Here is a 15,308-nt window from a genome sequence, read left to right on the forward strand (position 1 = left end):
AATGTTTTTAGACTACTAAACTTTCCAGTAATTCCTTAGTTTACAAATTCTGACCAGTCTCTGCCAAGCCTTTCATAGGACTAGCTCTGGTATATGACACCTTTAAGAACCCTCTCTCATTCTTCCTTTTGGAGATCATCTATATTTGCCTTGGTGCTTCCTCACTTGCTGAAGGGAGTCAAGAAACTTAAACTTGTTTGAATAGAATGCGTTCTTGGGGGTCTGTTGGCACTGAGATTGAAATAAGTAAATGGAATTTAAAAAGGGGTTTTGCTAAGCAATGGCATTCCATTATTTGAAAAATTTCCCAAATATATGCTGAAAATCAATAGGGATTTGCCTTGAAAAGTATAACTAATGTTCTGGTCACTGACAGCGCACTTAGATTCCTTTCACTTTTTGAAAGAAAACAACTAGAAATCAATAGGTATAAAAAGGGATATTGTTATCCAGCCATTTACTTTTTCAATTCTAGTGCCAGAGTTTTTCATTTGGGGATAGGTGTGGGATGTAGCATGACTACATATGGGACAGATCAGAGATTCTCTTTTCTTTGTGAAGATAGGGAAAAAGTCATTAACGCAGGGATGGTAAGCATATATAATCTGCCTGTTTTTCTGGAAGCAGGCATGTTTTCAGGCTGTGAATAGATGGGAGTTGTGAACTAAAAACAAATTTGCTTAAAACTATCTTTGCACCTGTAACCTAAAGGTAGTCTCCTGGTACTTACATAATTACGTATAATGTAGTTTGAAGATCCCCAGCCCAAGCTGTCCAGAATTGGGCATTAATTGTTACACTAAAACTCTTCAACTGAATCCACATCAGGTAGTGAACTACACATGGAATTTGGGGATCAATTTAAATATGTTGTAATCATATATTCCCTTTTGTCCATTTTCTAGGCCAGATTTCATTAGTTTGTGTTAATATACCTATTAGAATTTTTATTTTTATTTTTTTTTTACATTTACTTATTTTTGATAGAGAGAGACAGAGCACAGATGGGGGAGGGGTAGTGAGAGAAGGAGACAGAATCCAAAGCAGGCTCCAGGCTCTTAGCAGTCAGCACACAGCCCGACACAGGGCTCGAACTCACAAACCATGAGATCATGACCTGAGCCGAAGTCAGACACTTAAGTGACTGAGCCACCCAGGTGCCTCACCTATTAGAATTTTTAAAACCCATTATTCAAAACGTCCTCAGATATCTTTACAAATACCAATTTTTAAACAAATGACAGTGGTGAAAATAATAAAATGAAAGTTACTTGGAAAAATCTGGAAAAGAAAAAAGCAATTGCATCCAAAAATCTACAAAAAAGGTACAGATTTTCAGTAAAAAAAACAAACAACAATAAATTAAAGTTATGGTTTAAGGATCATAACTAAAACCTTACTTCATTTCTCTGGGGCCAGGGACAAAGAAAAAAGATATTGGTAGAAAATAAAACTGCCAGTGTTAATGAGACTAAAGTGACTTGAGATGGGAGGAACATAAAAGAAATGGTGAGATGATGGCATAATTAAGCCTCCTAGCTAAAGCTCGGTGAAACACACATGACACGATCTGAGGCTAGCTGTGATAATTATTTTATATGTGTCTTAGAAACATATGGCACCCTGAAATGATGTGTCCACATATGTTGTTGTGTAATGAGTTTTCTTACTGTGCTTATGTAGATTAGTTATTCAAGTGTAGCACAGAGCATGATACCACCTGTCATTTTTCTAACTGTGTCACAGACTGTAAAATTAGTGTACTGCACACTTAGGCAGGGAAGGTGGTGATTACTAACACTGAACATTTTACACTGGGAATGACATCCTATTAACTTATGCATAATCAACTCTCATTTATTGGTAGTTCTGGAAGAGCATACAAAATCCAAAAATAGAAAATAAATGTGTGTGTGTGTGTGTGTGTGTGTGTGTGTGTGTGTGTGTGTGTTTGAGATGTGGCTGTGAAGACAGCACTTAGCTTTTGAACAGAACACTGATGCAAAAGGATATGAACAAAATGGTCTGTTACTACTTTATTTCTTAATAACTTGATGCAGTAATTCTTGTTTGAAACTTACATTTTTCTATTGATGTATAACAATTTGAATTTTTTCTGTCACAATATTTTTGGGAAAGAAATTTGAAAAGCTTGGCCTAGAGTAGAAGGCAATTATTAAAATCTAAAGACATACATAATAAATGACCTTTATAACAATGCATGGTTGAAAAAATGCATGGCTGTATTTAAATGACTATATTTACATTAATATTTTTAAATGAAATTCTAGAGGAGACTTAGCTGACTGTATTCTCTATGAGAAAAGGGATAATCTTGCTGTCTACTTTGTAGTTGCAGTAGACCTTATTAAGGGCAACTGTATATTATATTTGAACATTATAGCAGAATTAAAATTCTCCTTAACTGAGAACAGAGTATTACTTCAAAAGGTATAAATTATTGGTTATTATTACTAAAAAATTAAAAACATATTATCATATTTTAAAAATCAGACAAATCAGAAGACTTGAATACTTGTTATAGTGGAAATTTCTTTTTAAAACAATCTCTGACTCTCTCTTACTAAATGATTGATGTGTAATCTATTAAGAGTTTGTATTGTCATAATTTTCCAAGGATTTTATCTCATACATACACGCACACACGTGCAAACAAATGACTTCATATTCCATTTCATTTCATTTCTTTGGGATCATAATGTTTATATAATTTTGAGAAAAGCTCTCTTTCTTAATCCTAATTAAATATTGTTATTATTCTTATAGAACTATTTATTGTATCAGATGTCTTCTTATTTCTTGGCGTGGTATTATACATCAAAGTTAAGCATCCATGGAAAACAGTATGAGGTATACATGCAGGATATATATTGTGGTGCTTTGATAAAAATATCTTGGAAATGTTAGAGATGTAGGGCTGAGTGTAGAAAGAAGTTGAATGGTAACACTATCATAACCAAGGTCTCAGCCTCTGTCTTTCCACTTTGATGCAACAGGGGAAAGGTCTTATATATCAAACATCACCTAGTCATTGCTTCCAGGCTGTTCCTGAGATTAGCTGCGCTCTTGAGTAAAGGGGCTGTCTTTAGTTGAACGTCATCAGAGATACATTTAGCGGAGAGTCCTTATCCCCAGGAGCTGGAGGAATGAGTGTCTCAGTCCTCTAGGAGGTCTGAACCCTGCAGTACAGAATCCACTGCAACCCATTATGTTCCATCCTTTGCACTGCTTAGAGCCACCTATTTCATATGATATTCATAGCTAAGGTAGGTACTTCCCTTTAGAGTCTGTTATCTTTTCCAGGAGAAATTGGTATGAATTAGGTACTGGGACAAACAATTTCAAGTCTGTAACTGATGCTGTATTAGCCAGGGTTTTCCAGAGAAAAAAGAACCAGAAGGATACATGTGTGTATATATATATGTATGTATGTACGTGTATGTATATATATGTATATATATATATACACACACGTATATATGTATATACATACATATATATGTGTATATATATATGTATGTATGTATGTACGTGTATATATATACACATTCATATTCATATTTATATTTATTTATATGTAGAGTTTATATATTTACATCTATCTCATACATATCATATATAAAATTTATATCCTATTACATATTATCTTCATAATATAGTTTAGATAGATAGATAGATAGATAGATGAAAATATTTCTTATGAAGAATTGGCGAAATGTGGTTTTGGAGTCTAAGATGTTCCATGATCTGCCTTCTGCAAGCTGGAGACCCAGGATAGCCAATGGTATGATTCAGTCTGAATCCAGAGGATTGAGAACCAGGGGAGGTGACAGTGTAAATTTCAGTCGTAAGGGAGAAGAAGATAAGAAGAGATGCCCTAGCACAATCGGTGAGACAAGAAAAGGGGGGTAAAGTCTGTATTCCTGCACCTTTAGTTCAGTTCAGGTCCTCATTGACTGGATGCTACCCAATCATATCATATTGGGAAGAGCAATCTACTTCATTAAATCCAATGATTCAAATACTAATCTCATGTGGAAAAGCTCTCATAGACATTCAGAAATGTTTAATCTGGGCACGCTGTAGCCAGTCAAATTGACACCTAAGACTAATCATCACAGATATGCATCACAGCCCTTTTCTATCAGCCCTTTCTTTCCCCTTATCCTCATGTAGCTTTTCTGCTCGTATCTATGGCTTATCTAACAGGACCAACTACCCTCTCATCTAAGAGGTCCCTAAGGCACTGATCACATGACTTCCCAGGCCTTGCTTCTGCATTCATCTACTCACTACCGGGACTAGGTAGACGATTCAGAAGCAACACTTCAGTGGATCACCTGCGTACAAAGGTATCTGTCTCTGACCCTACTGTATAACAGCATCCTTACCTGTTGCTGATAATAACTTTCAATTACATGTCCCCAAACAATATTACAGTGTTCCCAGGACAATATCACAGATTTTGTTTGAAAAATTGCCACAATTGTATATCTATTTCCACGTGTTTTTTCTGAAACTTGAAAATTTCCCATCAAGAAGTGGAGTCTACTGTACTTCCTGTTAAACCTGGCAGGTTTATGACTGCTTCACCAAGAGAAGGGTGGAAAAGATGATGTGTGATTGATGCTAGGTTTTCCTCTTTGGGGGATGCTTGCAGCTCTGGGAAAAACAGTCACTGTGTTTTGATGAGGTCCTAACTCACATGATAGATACATGGAAAGGGCCACAGAGAGAAAACCTGAGCTTTTAGTCAGTATCAATCACTAGACATGAAAGTAAAACAATCCTTCAAATGATTCTAGATGAAGACTTTGGGTCTTCCTGCTGAAAATCCTGGTATCATGGAGGAGCCACCCACACTAGTTCTGTCCAAATTTCTGACCTTGAGAATCCATGACCATAATAAGAATGGTTTATGCTGTCAAGTTGTGGGATAAATAATTACACAGCAACAGAAAACCAGCAAGATAACTCCTTTCCAGCTAATCTCTTGTCACAAGGGGCTCCAAGTGACAGGGCAGTCTAAAGTTTAATGGAAATCTCCTTGTGGTTCCTGAGTTAAGCACTTCCATCCTGGAAACCAGCACCTATAAAGTCACAGAGCCTTGATTTGTGAGAAAAGAAAGCCTGTATTCCTAAGTTATGGTCAGTGAAACCACTCCTAACTTCTATCCTTTGTTTCCCACACCACACATTCTGCCTATTTGGGACAAAGTCTCATAAAATGATTTATACTGTATCCTAGGGGATAGAACCCTGTTCTCAGACAGCATCATCTCCAAGCTGTTGTGTCAACCATGCCTTCAAGGGTCATGCTCTCATTCTGAGATGGATAGTTTCTGAGTGGTATGACCTATGAGGTGGTCAACAGATGTCGTGGTTATATGCACGCTGCCAAAATTGCTTTAAGTAAGATAAGTTCTTTGAATGTGATGTTATGCAAAATCCTATGTCAATGTATCAAACACGATTTAAGTTATCAGACAGTGCTGAGCCTCTTTGGTGAGAAAGCCAAACTCATACACAGAATATATGTCAATTACAGTGAAAGCAAATCAGGCCCCTTCCTTACTGGAAGGCATTTAATATAATTCACTCATTACTAAGTGGCTGGTTGGCCTTCTCAAGAGATCTTGCCCTCCTTAGCATTCATCTCAGTTGGTAGTGGGTTATATAATTGACATTCTCAGTAGCTAATACAGCATGGGTGAGTTGAGAGTTCATCCCGGTGGGTCCATCCATATGCTGATTCTTGCCACCATAGGCACAATATTCATAAGCCTATTGTGCAGATATTTTGGTAATCAATAACAGGGACTGGCTGATATCTACTAGCTGACACCAGTTGACTCAGCTGGCTGGGTCATTATGTCTAATTTGTTGTTTACTTCTTCTATAGTGAGAATTCTCTAAAGAATGTTAACACGTGATACAAATAGTTTCATATTTCATGAACACCTTCATAGGTCTGTCTATATGTTCCTCTCTCCTACACATACTTCCCAATCATCTTTCGTTCTTCTTTTTACCATCAGGCCTTACCAAAACATTTTCAACTACCCAACTAACATACACATTCTAATCACAAGTCACATCTCTTTTGACACAAAGGATATCAACAGACCTATTTGAAACTCTTGCTTATTTGGGAGAATAATCCCATGGCTCTGGCTCTCAGGACCACCCTAAATAGGCTGTACTGCAGTCACACATCATTTCCATCTTGCACTCACATTCTGTGTTGACCCATCCATGGCCATGAACCAGGCTTGGCCCTTTTCAACCTTAATCAGCTTGTTATAGGAAGCTTCTTTGCAGACATAGTTGTGAGCTGAGGGAGAGGCAATGGTCCAATGATGGTGGGTTTCACAGACTGAGGCACTTGCTGTGTGACTCTCTTTTATTCTCTGTCCAATCTATGGCATATGGTTCATGTGAAATTTATATTAATACCATATTTGAGTTGATTTCTGGTGGTTTTGCCCTCTTATGATTCCATAAACCTAACAGAACCCATTTCTGGACACATGGACACTTCATCATGTAATCCTCCTCCAGAATTGGGTCCAGATAGAAGCTTTTTTTTTTCAAATAGCCTGTAATTCTTTTGGCAGAAATAAGGATTTTTTCCAGAAGCCACTTAGGCTCCATTTTTCCCCCTTTTAATGAAGTTTGCCATACACTACTCTTAGTTTCATGGAATTGTTTTCTACTAGAAAAATTTCTAAGTCTATAGTGTCTTTTCACTCATGTGGTTAAAAGGAGAGATAGGACTATTTATACATGGTATGCACTTGCTTCAGAACCTGTTCTTACCCTAGACTCTATTCAAACCTGGCCGACTTATTTCTCCTTTTGTAAATGTGTTGGTACAGCATTTCAAAGTATTAAACATAATGTTTCCATAAACAGTTACTAGGTGTGTGTTTTTAGTGTTGGTAGGTGCAAAATGCAATGATAATGTGTTTGTGTGTTTGTTGGTTGGTTTGTTTAGAAAGTTTTTGTGTTTTTTTTTTTTTATGTCATGGTCAATTCCTGTAGATTACTAATCATTTCAGTGATGTGTTGGGCCCCTCAGTCATCACTATGTTCATCTCCAACTATTGGCATTTTTTTTTCAAAGAAGGTCTTCAATGTGCTACTCATCCGGGTGTCCTTTTCGATGCTGCCAAGAATAGTGTAGATGCAAGAGACGTCAGGAACACCCTCTTAGATTTGCAAATTAGGTTGTGGAAGTGTGGGAAATATAATTTTTTTCTAGATACAAATAAACCAAATATTTAACAGAATTCATTATTGAGAGGTAATATTACAGGTGATTTTTTTCCATTAGTTTCCTATGTTTTCCAAGCTATATACCCTAATGGATATATTTTGCAATAATAAAAATAGCTAAAGCTACAAAAAAAAAACAAAACAATAAAAGATGATGTGAAAATTAAATACATTTTTATGACTTCTAATTATACATAGAAACCCTTGGGGGGGGTAACTTTCCCTGGGGCTAACATGGAGGTAATGTAATTGCTGTCAGAATGTTTATAATATGATGCTCTCTACATCTTATGTAAACCCAGTATTGTTAATTTTCTCATTAAAAAGGGTGAAAAGGCATGTAAGTGAGATACTATTTCTTAAGAAATCCTTTTTGTTGTTTTAGTTTAGTCAGAAAAAAAAATAAGTGGAATTCACTTGACTTGAGCAAATAAAATGGCTTTTAGAAAATTATTCAAGTGAAGTGCTCTCTAGGGCTGGTAATCATAATATGGAGTGGTGCATTAGAGAGTGATGACCATGAAGTAAAGAAAGAAGGGAATCATTATCAATTAAAAAATAGTTTTCAATTATTTTAAAACATTAATGAAATATTCCCAAAGAAATATGGTAATCAGAAAAATGCAAACTACTGATTACACTTCAGTTAGCAGTGAATTTGCAGCATATGGTGCAATTAAATCTTTATGGATCAGTGAAAACTTAACGAAGGTGCTTTCCAAAGTCAGTGTTGAGATCACTCATGAAGTTAGAGAAACATGAAGGTCTTTTAAGTTACACGAACTTTATAAATCCATTGAAAAGTCATTCCTTTTTTAAAAAGGTATAATTTAATTTATTAAATTTCTCACAAATCATTTTTAATTCATAAAATTCAGATAATCTAAAAAATAGAATAATGATTAAGCTACTGAAAAAAAAAAGAATAACTTGAAGAAAAGACAATTTTAACGTGTTTGAAATCTTCCCAAGCCACAATAGTTTCCTTTTGTATGTCAAGTTCGTTCTGTATTCCTTAATTTACCAGGAAATAGAATTATATGCAAATTCAAACAAATGGAATCAAGCGGAAAAAAACAAACTATTCTAATGCTATTTAGCACCCAAACTAGAGCATTTGATAGTTCTCTAAGAACTGTGTGCCTTGAAAAACTATGCCTTTATTACATTTTCTTTTATAGGTTTTTCTGTTTCCTGAGAACTGAGACATAAGGAATATTTTGAAACCAAACAATACAGCTGATGGCAATATAAATATAGCCAATTTTATTAAATGGTTTCCTCGTATAAAGGTTCATATTAACTGAATTTTAGAAAGAGCATAAACTGGAAATATTATATTGAATTTTTACTATTACCATTATATGCAAGACAAAAGAAAATAGATATTTCCCTTGTGCAGTTAATATCATTGAAATATAAAGAGACTAGATCAATAACTTTAATTAAAATGGAGAATCTCTAACATCATTGTTAAATTTAAATCTAATTTAAATTATATAGAGATAATCTTTTAAAGAAAGAAATAAATTTTTAACCTTAGGAAAGTTCATTAAATTTTTAGATAACTAGGTAAAATTAGATAATTTATTAAATGCCCTTTGGAATATTATACATAAATTTTCAATTATGAATTTATTCATAAATTTAAAATTTTAACACACTGTCCTACACACACACACACACACACACACACAAACATTTCAACCTATATTTTTATATGCCCTGTAATTTCGAATTCTAATAGAGTTTAAAATGATCCCAAAATATTTAAGTGAAACACAAAAGCATACATATTTTCAAAGCATCATTTTAAGGAGAAAATTAAGTGATAAAAATGTCTCTTGAGTTTCAGCACAAGCGAATAGACAATATATTGCCAAACATGATATTTTCTTAAAAGCGAATTTGAAGAACAAGATACAAAATGAATACATAATGCTATGTAATAATGCTATATAAGATAAATTATATATTCTATTTTATATAGTATTGACACCATATACCATATATACTATACCATATACTATATATACACTGTATATATTATGCTATAATATATATAATATACCTGTTATATGTCATATTATATATAAATGCCACATAAATACTATATAGTTAGTATTCAGAGGTAACATTTTTGCAAATTTGTGTTAAATTTGTCAAAATTAAGGTGTAACTCTTTTGGTGCGTTTTCAGTATTCCTGACTGAACAATGGCCTTTTGTTATGTATTATATTCATTACTAACTTATGCTTCATGCAAGTTAAATGATTTCAAGATTTTATTGTTTTAATAACAAAATTGGAAAGCTCTTTCAAAAGCCTATGTGCATCAATGGAATATGTCAAGCAAAATCATTGCATATTATGTAGGAATGTGTCAATGAAATAATTCATATCACAGAATAAATGTTGGTGTACTTTTTACAGAGTGAAAGAATTAAAGATTAATATTTTTCTGTAATTGTTTGGCTGAGACCAAATGATAATAGCTGATATTTCTTAAGGCCAGCAGACACTTAATTGTGGAATACTATATGTCTGTATTTCAAGGAAGTATACCAGAAGTGGTTCTCATCAATGGATATTACTATCCATCTGTACATAGAAAATTGAGGACCATTACTCAAATAATTCCACACTTTTTATAAAACAAATTTCTGTAAATTACTCCATTTTCTGGAAATTCATATTACCAATTACATTTTTTTTTCTGAATTTTGGTTAAGTGGTCCCAAAATACTTTGAGGTGTTTTTTGTTTTTTTTTTAATTGACAGCAGCCAAAAGATTTCAGATAGATTTTAGGCAGACAGGTAGATAGATTGATGGATTTCAAATGTGAGTTATTTTTGTTATAGTCTCACATATCCCAGAAGCTCTGTTCTTTTATTATTATTATTATTATTTTTAACATTTATTCATTTTTGAAAGGCAGAGAGAGACAGAGCATGAATGGGGGAGGGGCACAGAGAGGGGGACACAGAAACAGAAGCAGACTCCAGGCTCACAGCTATCAGCACAGAGCCCGATGCAGGGCTCGAACTCACGGACCGCGAGATCATGACCTGAGCCGAAGCCAGCCACCTAACCAACTGAGCCACCCAGGCGCCCCAGAAGCTCTGTTCTTTTAAAAACAATTTTTCAGTACATTTATCTCTTATGTTAAGATTAGGTATTTTCTGTCCTCATATTCACGGATTCTTTACTCAGTCCTTCCAATTTGCCATTGTACTCAGACACTGAGGTTTTTTTTTCAACTGGCACCAGTTTTAATTCATTGTTTTTTGACAGCTACAAAATATTTTAAGGTGTGGATATACTATAATTAATTTAGTCATTATCCTGATGGTGGGCCTTTATTATTTTTTTCTTTCTCTCCACTCTGAAAAATGCTGCCGTGTATATTCTTGTACATATTTTTTTATCCTGTGTGTTAGATAGTTTCCTCAGGAAGTTGTACAATGTAGCTACAGCAAGTGCTTTTTTACAAATCTACTTGAAACTGAGACCCTACCCCAGCTCTTAGCAGCTGTGAGAGCTTAAACAAGAGACTTCTCTTCTCCATCTTATGGTGTTATGAAGAGAAAATAAGACCATGTTTGCAAATCCCTTTACTTGGTGCCTGAAACATTAAGATTTTTATTCCAGTTGTTGTCTTTTTGAGTTCGAAGATTTCCGTTTGTCTCTTCTCTGTATCTTTATTTTCTTTGCTGAGACTCCTCTTTTGCTTATTCTAAGTCTTTACATCAAGTCAATTGCCTCAAGCATGTTCATAATAGCTCATGAAGCATTTTTACGACGTCTGTTTTAAAATCCTTGTCAGATCATTCTAACATCTGTGTCATCTCAGGGCTGTCATCTGCTGACTCAATTTCAGATTTTCCTGCTTCTAGCTATAATAAGTGATTTTTATTAAAACCTGGACATTATTGATATGAGACAAAATGGAATCTTATTTGGTGAAAGGGGGATGCTGACTCTCTACTGTCAGGTTTTTGTTTTTTGGTTTTTTTTTTCTTTTTGTTTTGTTGATTGGCTTTTCTTAAATTAGCTCTTGGGCTCTTCTTTGAAGTAAAGCAGTGGTTCAACTGTGCCTCTGAATCCCTTAGGGGGGTTGTTAAAACTCTCAGAGTTTCTACTTCAGAAGGTCTGCAGTGGTGTCTGAGGACCTGCTTTTCTAACAAGTTCCTAGGTGGTGCAGATGATTTTGCTCTGGGACTAGAGAATCTGGGTGATGGGAAATGGAAAATATTTGAGGCTGTTGAGTGACATAATAAACAACTGAGGGTGACAGTTGTTGTAAGCAAGAGGTAAAAAGGAAGAGAGTCCAGCACAACTGTGGAGAGTAGAAAGAAAGGAAAATGCAAAATGTTCCTTACGGGCTGTCAAGGTAACTTTGGAATTTCTTTGAAACTACTTGTCACGAGCACTATGTGTCACTTTGAATAGTTCATCCAGTTTACACTGGATCTGGGGGTGATTTGGGCAACATGAATTTGCCCTGACTTGAGGTAACTACTATATGGGGCTTCTCTTCTCTGGGGGACAGGACATCAGCTTATGCCCATGGTACATCCCATATCTCTAGCCCTCATAAGTTAGGTAAGTCTGTGACTTCTTTCTCTCTGTGTCCTTGTCCTGGCCAGTCTGAGAGCTGCCCAGGTGCAGAAGGATTCGCTGAGTTGAGTTCCCTTCTCTAACTGGGCCCAATACCTCCAGAGCCTAGCTTCAGGTATGCATGCCACTGTCTACCCCTGTCTGTTCTTCAAGGAGAACCCTGCAGCTTGGAGGGGTCCTTACAGCTCAAGAGAAAGCCCTCTATGTCTCGATGTTCCCAGATGAGATATCCATGTCAAGCAATTTCCACTAAATCGACCCAGGTCTTCAGCCTATTCCCCATAGGTTAAGGACACTTTAAAAATAAGCCCTGAATTGGAATGAGCTTATCAAGCAGCACTATCCATTAATGAAATCACTTCCTGTTAATTTCGGTTTACTAAACAAATGGCTCCTGACAATCTGGCATCACTGTGATGATGCCCACCTCCCAGGAAGGCCAGGTTCTCCCCTTAGCCTCCACTGACATGGATATTAGCACTCAGGCTCCTCGCTAATCTTCCACTGATATCAAACCAGATGCAAAAGGGAATGATGTCTGTTTACTGCTAGTGTCACATGGTGGGGAAAGTCCTGACACTCTATTTGGCCTCCTCTGACACCACCCAGTGAGGAAGGGAAAGGTGCCTCATTGCTATCAGGTGGGGTGTAAGTCCAGTTTCCCTAGGTTGACTTCCCTGACTTGAGGAGAGGAGAGTGACTAATTGGTAGAGATAGTCAACTCCTAGCTACAACAGCTTTGCATTCTCATCTCCATGGAAAATAAGTAATGAACATGAGGATGTTTTCCTTCTGTCATGACACCTACGGGCAGTGAACATATTCCTAAGTAGCACATTTTACTTTCATAAATTTTTTGAGATGGAGGATAGAGTTCACCTAAGTAACTCTTTAACTAAAGCCTCAAATTTTAAATTTTTTTTTCAACGTTTTTATTTATTTTTGGGACAGAGAGAGACAGAGCATGAACGGGCGAGGGGCAGAGAGAGAGGGAGACACAGAATCGGAAACAGGCTCCAGGCTCTGAGCCATCAGCCCAGAGCCCGACGTGGGGCTCGAACTCCCGGACCGCGAGATCGTGACCTGGCTGAAGTCGGACGCCTAACCGACTGTGCCACCCAGGCGCCCCTAAAGCCTCAAATTTTAATAAAAGATAGAATTTTGGTTCTTTATTTCAACTTTTTTATAGCTATGTTAAGTTTTTTATGTCCTATATATTTTTTTCTTCGTATTGTCTAAATAGAACCACAGATATTTAATGCTGGAAAATGTATTAGAGGAGTTCCTAAAATAATCCCCTGGGTTCCAAAACTGAGAAAAATAAAATCCTTAGAATTGTTTAGACCAAGGTAACACAGCTATTAATGACACATTTGTAGGGTATAGTGAAATTTAATTTCCTTCACAGTAATTTCATTGAAGAAACCCATTCTTGTAGTTAATATACAATTGGATTCTCTTCCATATCTTGTTTGCTATAATCACATAGCAATGTTTCATTTTCTTTGATTATGTATGACATGATTTGTGCATATGTGTGCTTGTAAAAGTGAAACTGGTAAGTTTTGGTCTTATCCTATCTACAATAAAAAACTATTCCAAAAGTGACTTTGTTTCCAGGGATTTCAGCTTATGTGAAATGAAGGTGCAAAATGCAGCTTTGTTTCATTAATACGTGGCATTTGCTAAGCTGGTGAGTATAAACTTGGGATGCCTGGTGCCATCAATGTAAAAAAGCAATCCAGTTGTTTCATGGAAGTCCATAAAATTGATGACAACATCCACTCAAATGATCTGTATTACTCAGCGTGAGGTGGCTTAATACTGGCCAGATATTTTTTAACTTCAAGGGATTCATAAAAGGTAATTACATACAATTGTACATTATATCGGATACTTCTCATTTTATTATTTTGCACTCTAATACTCTAGATATATTACTGTAAGACACTTTATCCTACCTTTTAAAAATGTTAACTGAATCATTTGGGATATTTTCCCCACATCACCTTCCACCCTAGTTTGCTGAAAAAGATTATGTCCAAACCTATTCTATTTTCTTTAATTTATCTTTATCTGAGGAAAAAGCATTTTTGTAGTTTATTTCCACAAGTCTTTTCTTACATTGTTTTTCTTAACTTCAATAATAAGCAAATTTAAAATATAGGTGATACAGTATAAAATATATATATGAATTTATTTTCTCAGAATCATAACTTCATATTAAAAAAAATTCCATCCTCGATGTAGTCATCCTTTAATAATAAGAGTGTACATGAAGTAAAATTAAGGTGTGAAGAGGGGCCTGTAAGAATATTTTGCCCAATACTAGGTACTTTTCTAACACTACAAAATCAAATAATTAAAAAATAATTACACAAATTTTAGTTTTGTATGTTTAAAATAGTTGAGAATCAGGGGCACCTGGGTGGCTCAGTCAGTTGAGCATCCGACTTTGGCTCAGGTCATGATCTCTCAGTTCAGGGGTTTGAGCCCGCGTTGGGTTCTGTGCTGACAATTCAGAGCCTGGAGCCTGCTTCGGATTCTGGAACTGCTGTTCTATCTTCCTGTCCCCCACTCACTCTCTCTCTCTCTCTCAAAAATAATAAACATTAAAAAATATTTAAAAATAGTTATAAATCAATTAGCAAAATTATAAAAAATGAAGATTGGGGATCGGACTCCCTTGGATTCCAAATTAGAATGTCTTATTTTGGATCAAGGAATCTGCCTCCCAGTATCATTGGAAATACTGACAAAAGGAGTCCACAAATCACATTTTGACACTGAGGGAAAAGACAGGATATTTTCCACTTTGTAAGATATGAGAATTAGATAGAATCAAATTACTTGACTTTCTGATTTAATTATATGTTTTTAAATTTACATTCAAGTTAGTTAACATACAGTGCAATATTGGTTTCAGAAGAATTTCGTGATTCACCACTTACATACAACAGTGCTCATCCCAACAAGTGTCCTCCTTAATGTCAATAACCCATCCCATCCCCAGCCCACCTCCCCTTCAGCAACCCTCAGTTTGTTCTCTGTAGTTAAGAATCTCTTATGACTTGCCTCCCTCTCTGTTTTTATTTTTCTTTCCCTTCCCCTATATTCATGTGTTTTGTTTCTTAAATTCCACATGAGTGAAATCATATGATATTTGTCTTTCTCTGACTGACTTATATCACTTAGCATAATACACTACAGTTCCATCATGTTGTTGCAAATGACAAGATTTCATTCTTTTTGATCACTTTTTGATCTACTATATATATGTGTATACACACATATATTATATACATACATATATATATGTATATGTATATAATATATGTATGTATATACACACCACGTCTTCTTTATCCATCCATCAGTCAATCGACATT

The sequence above is a fragment of the Lynx canadensis genome, chromosome A1 (assembly GCF_007474595.2).
Source record: "Lynx canadensis isolate LIC74 chromosome A1, mLynCan4.pri.v2, whole genome shotgun sequence".
In the NCBI taxonomy this organism is placed as follows: domain Eukaryota; kingdom Metazoa; phylum Chordata; class Mammalia; order Carnivora; family Felidae; genus Lynx; species Lynx canadensis.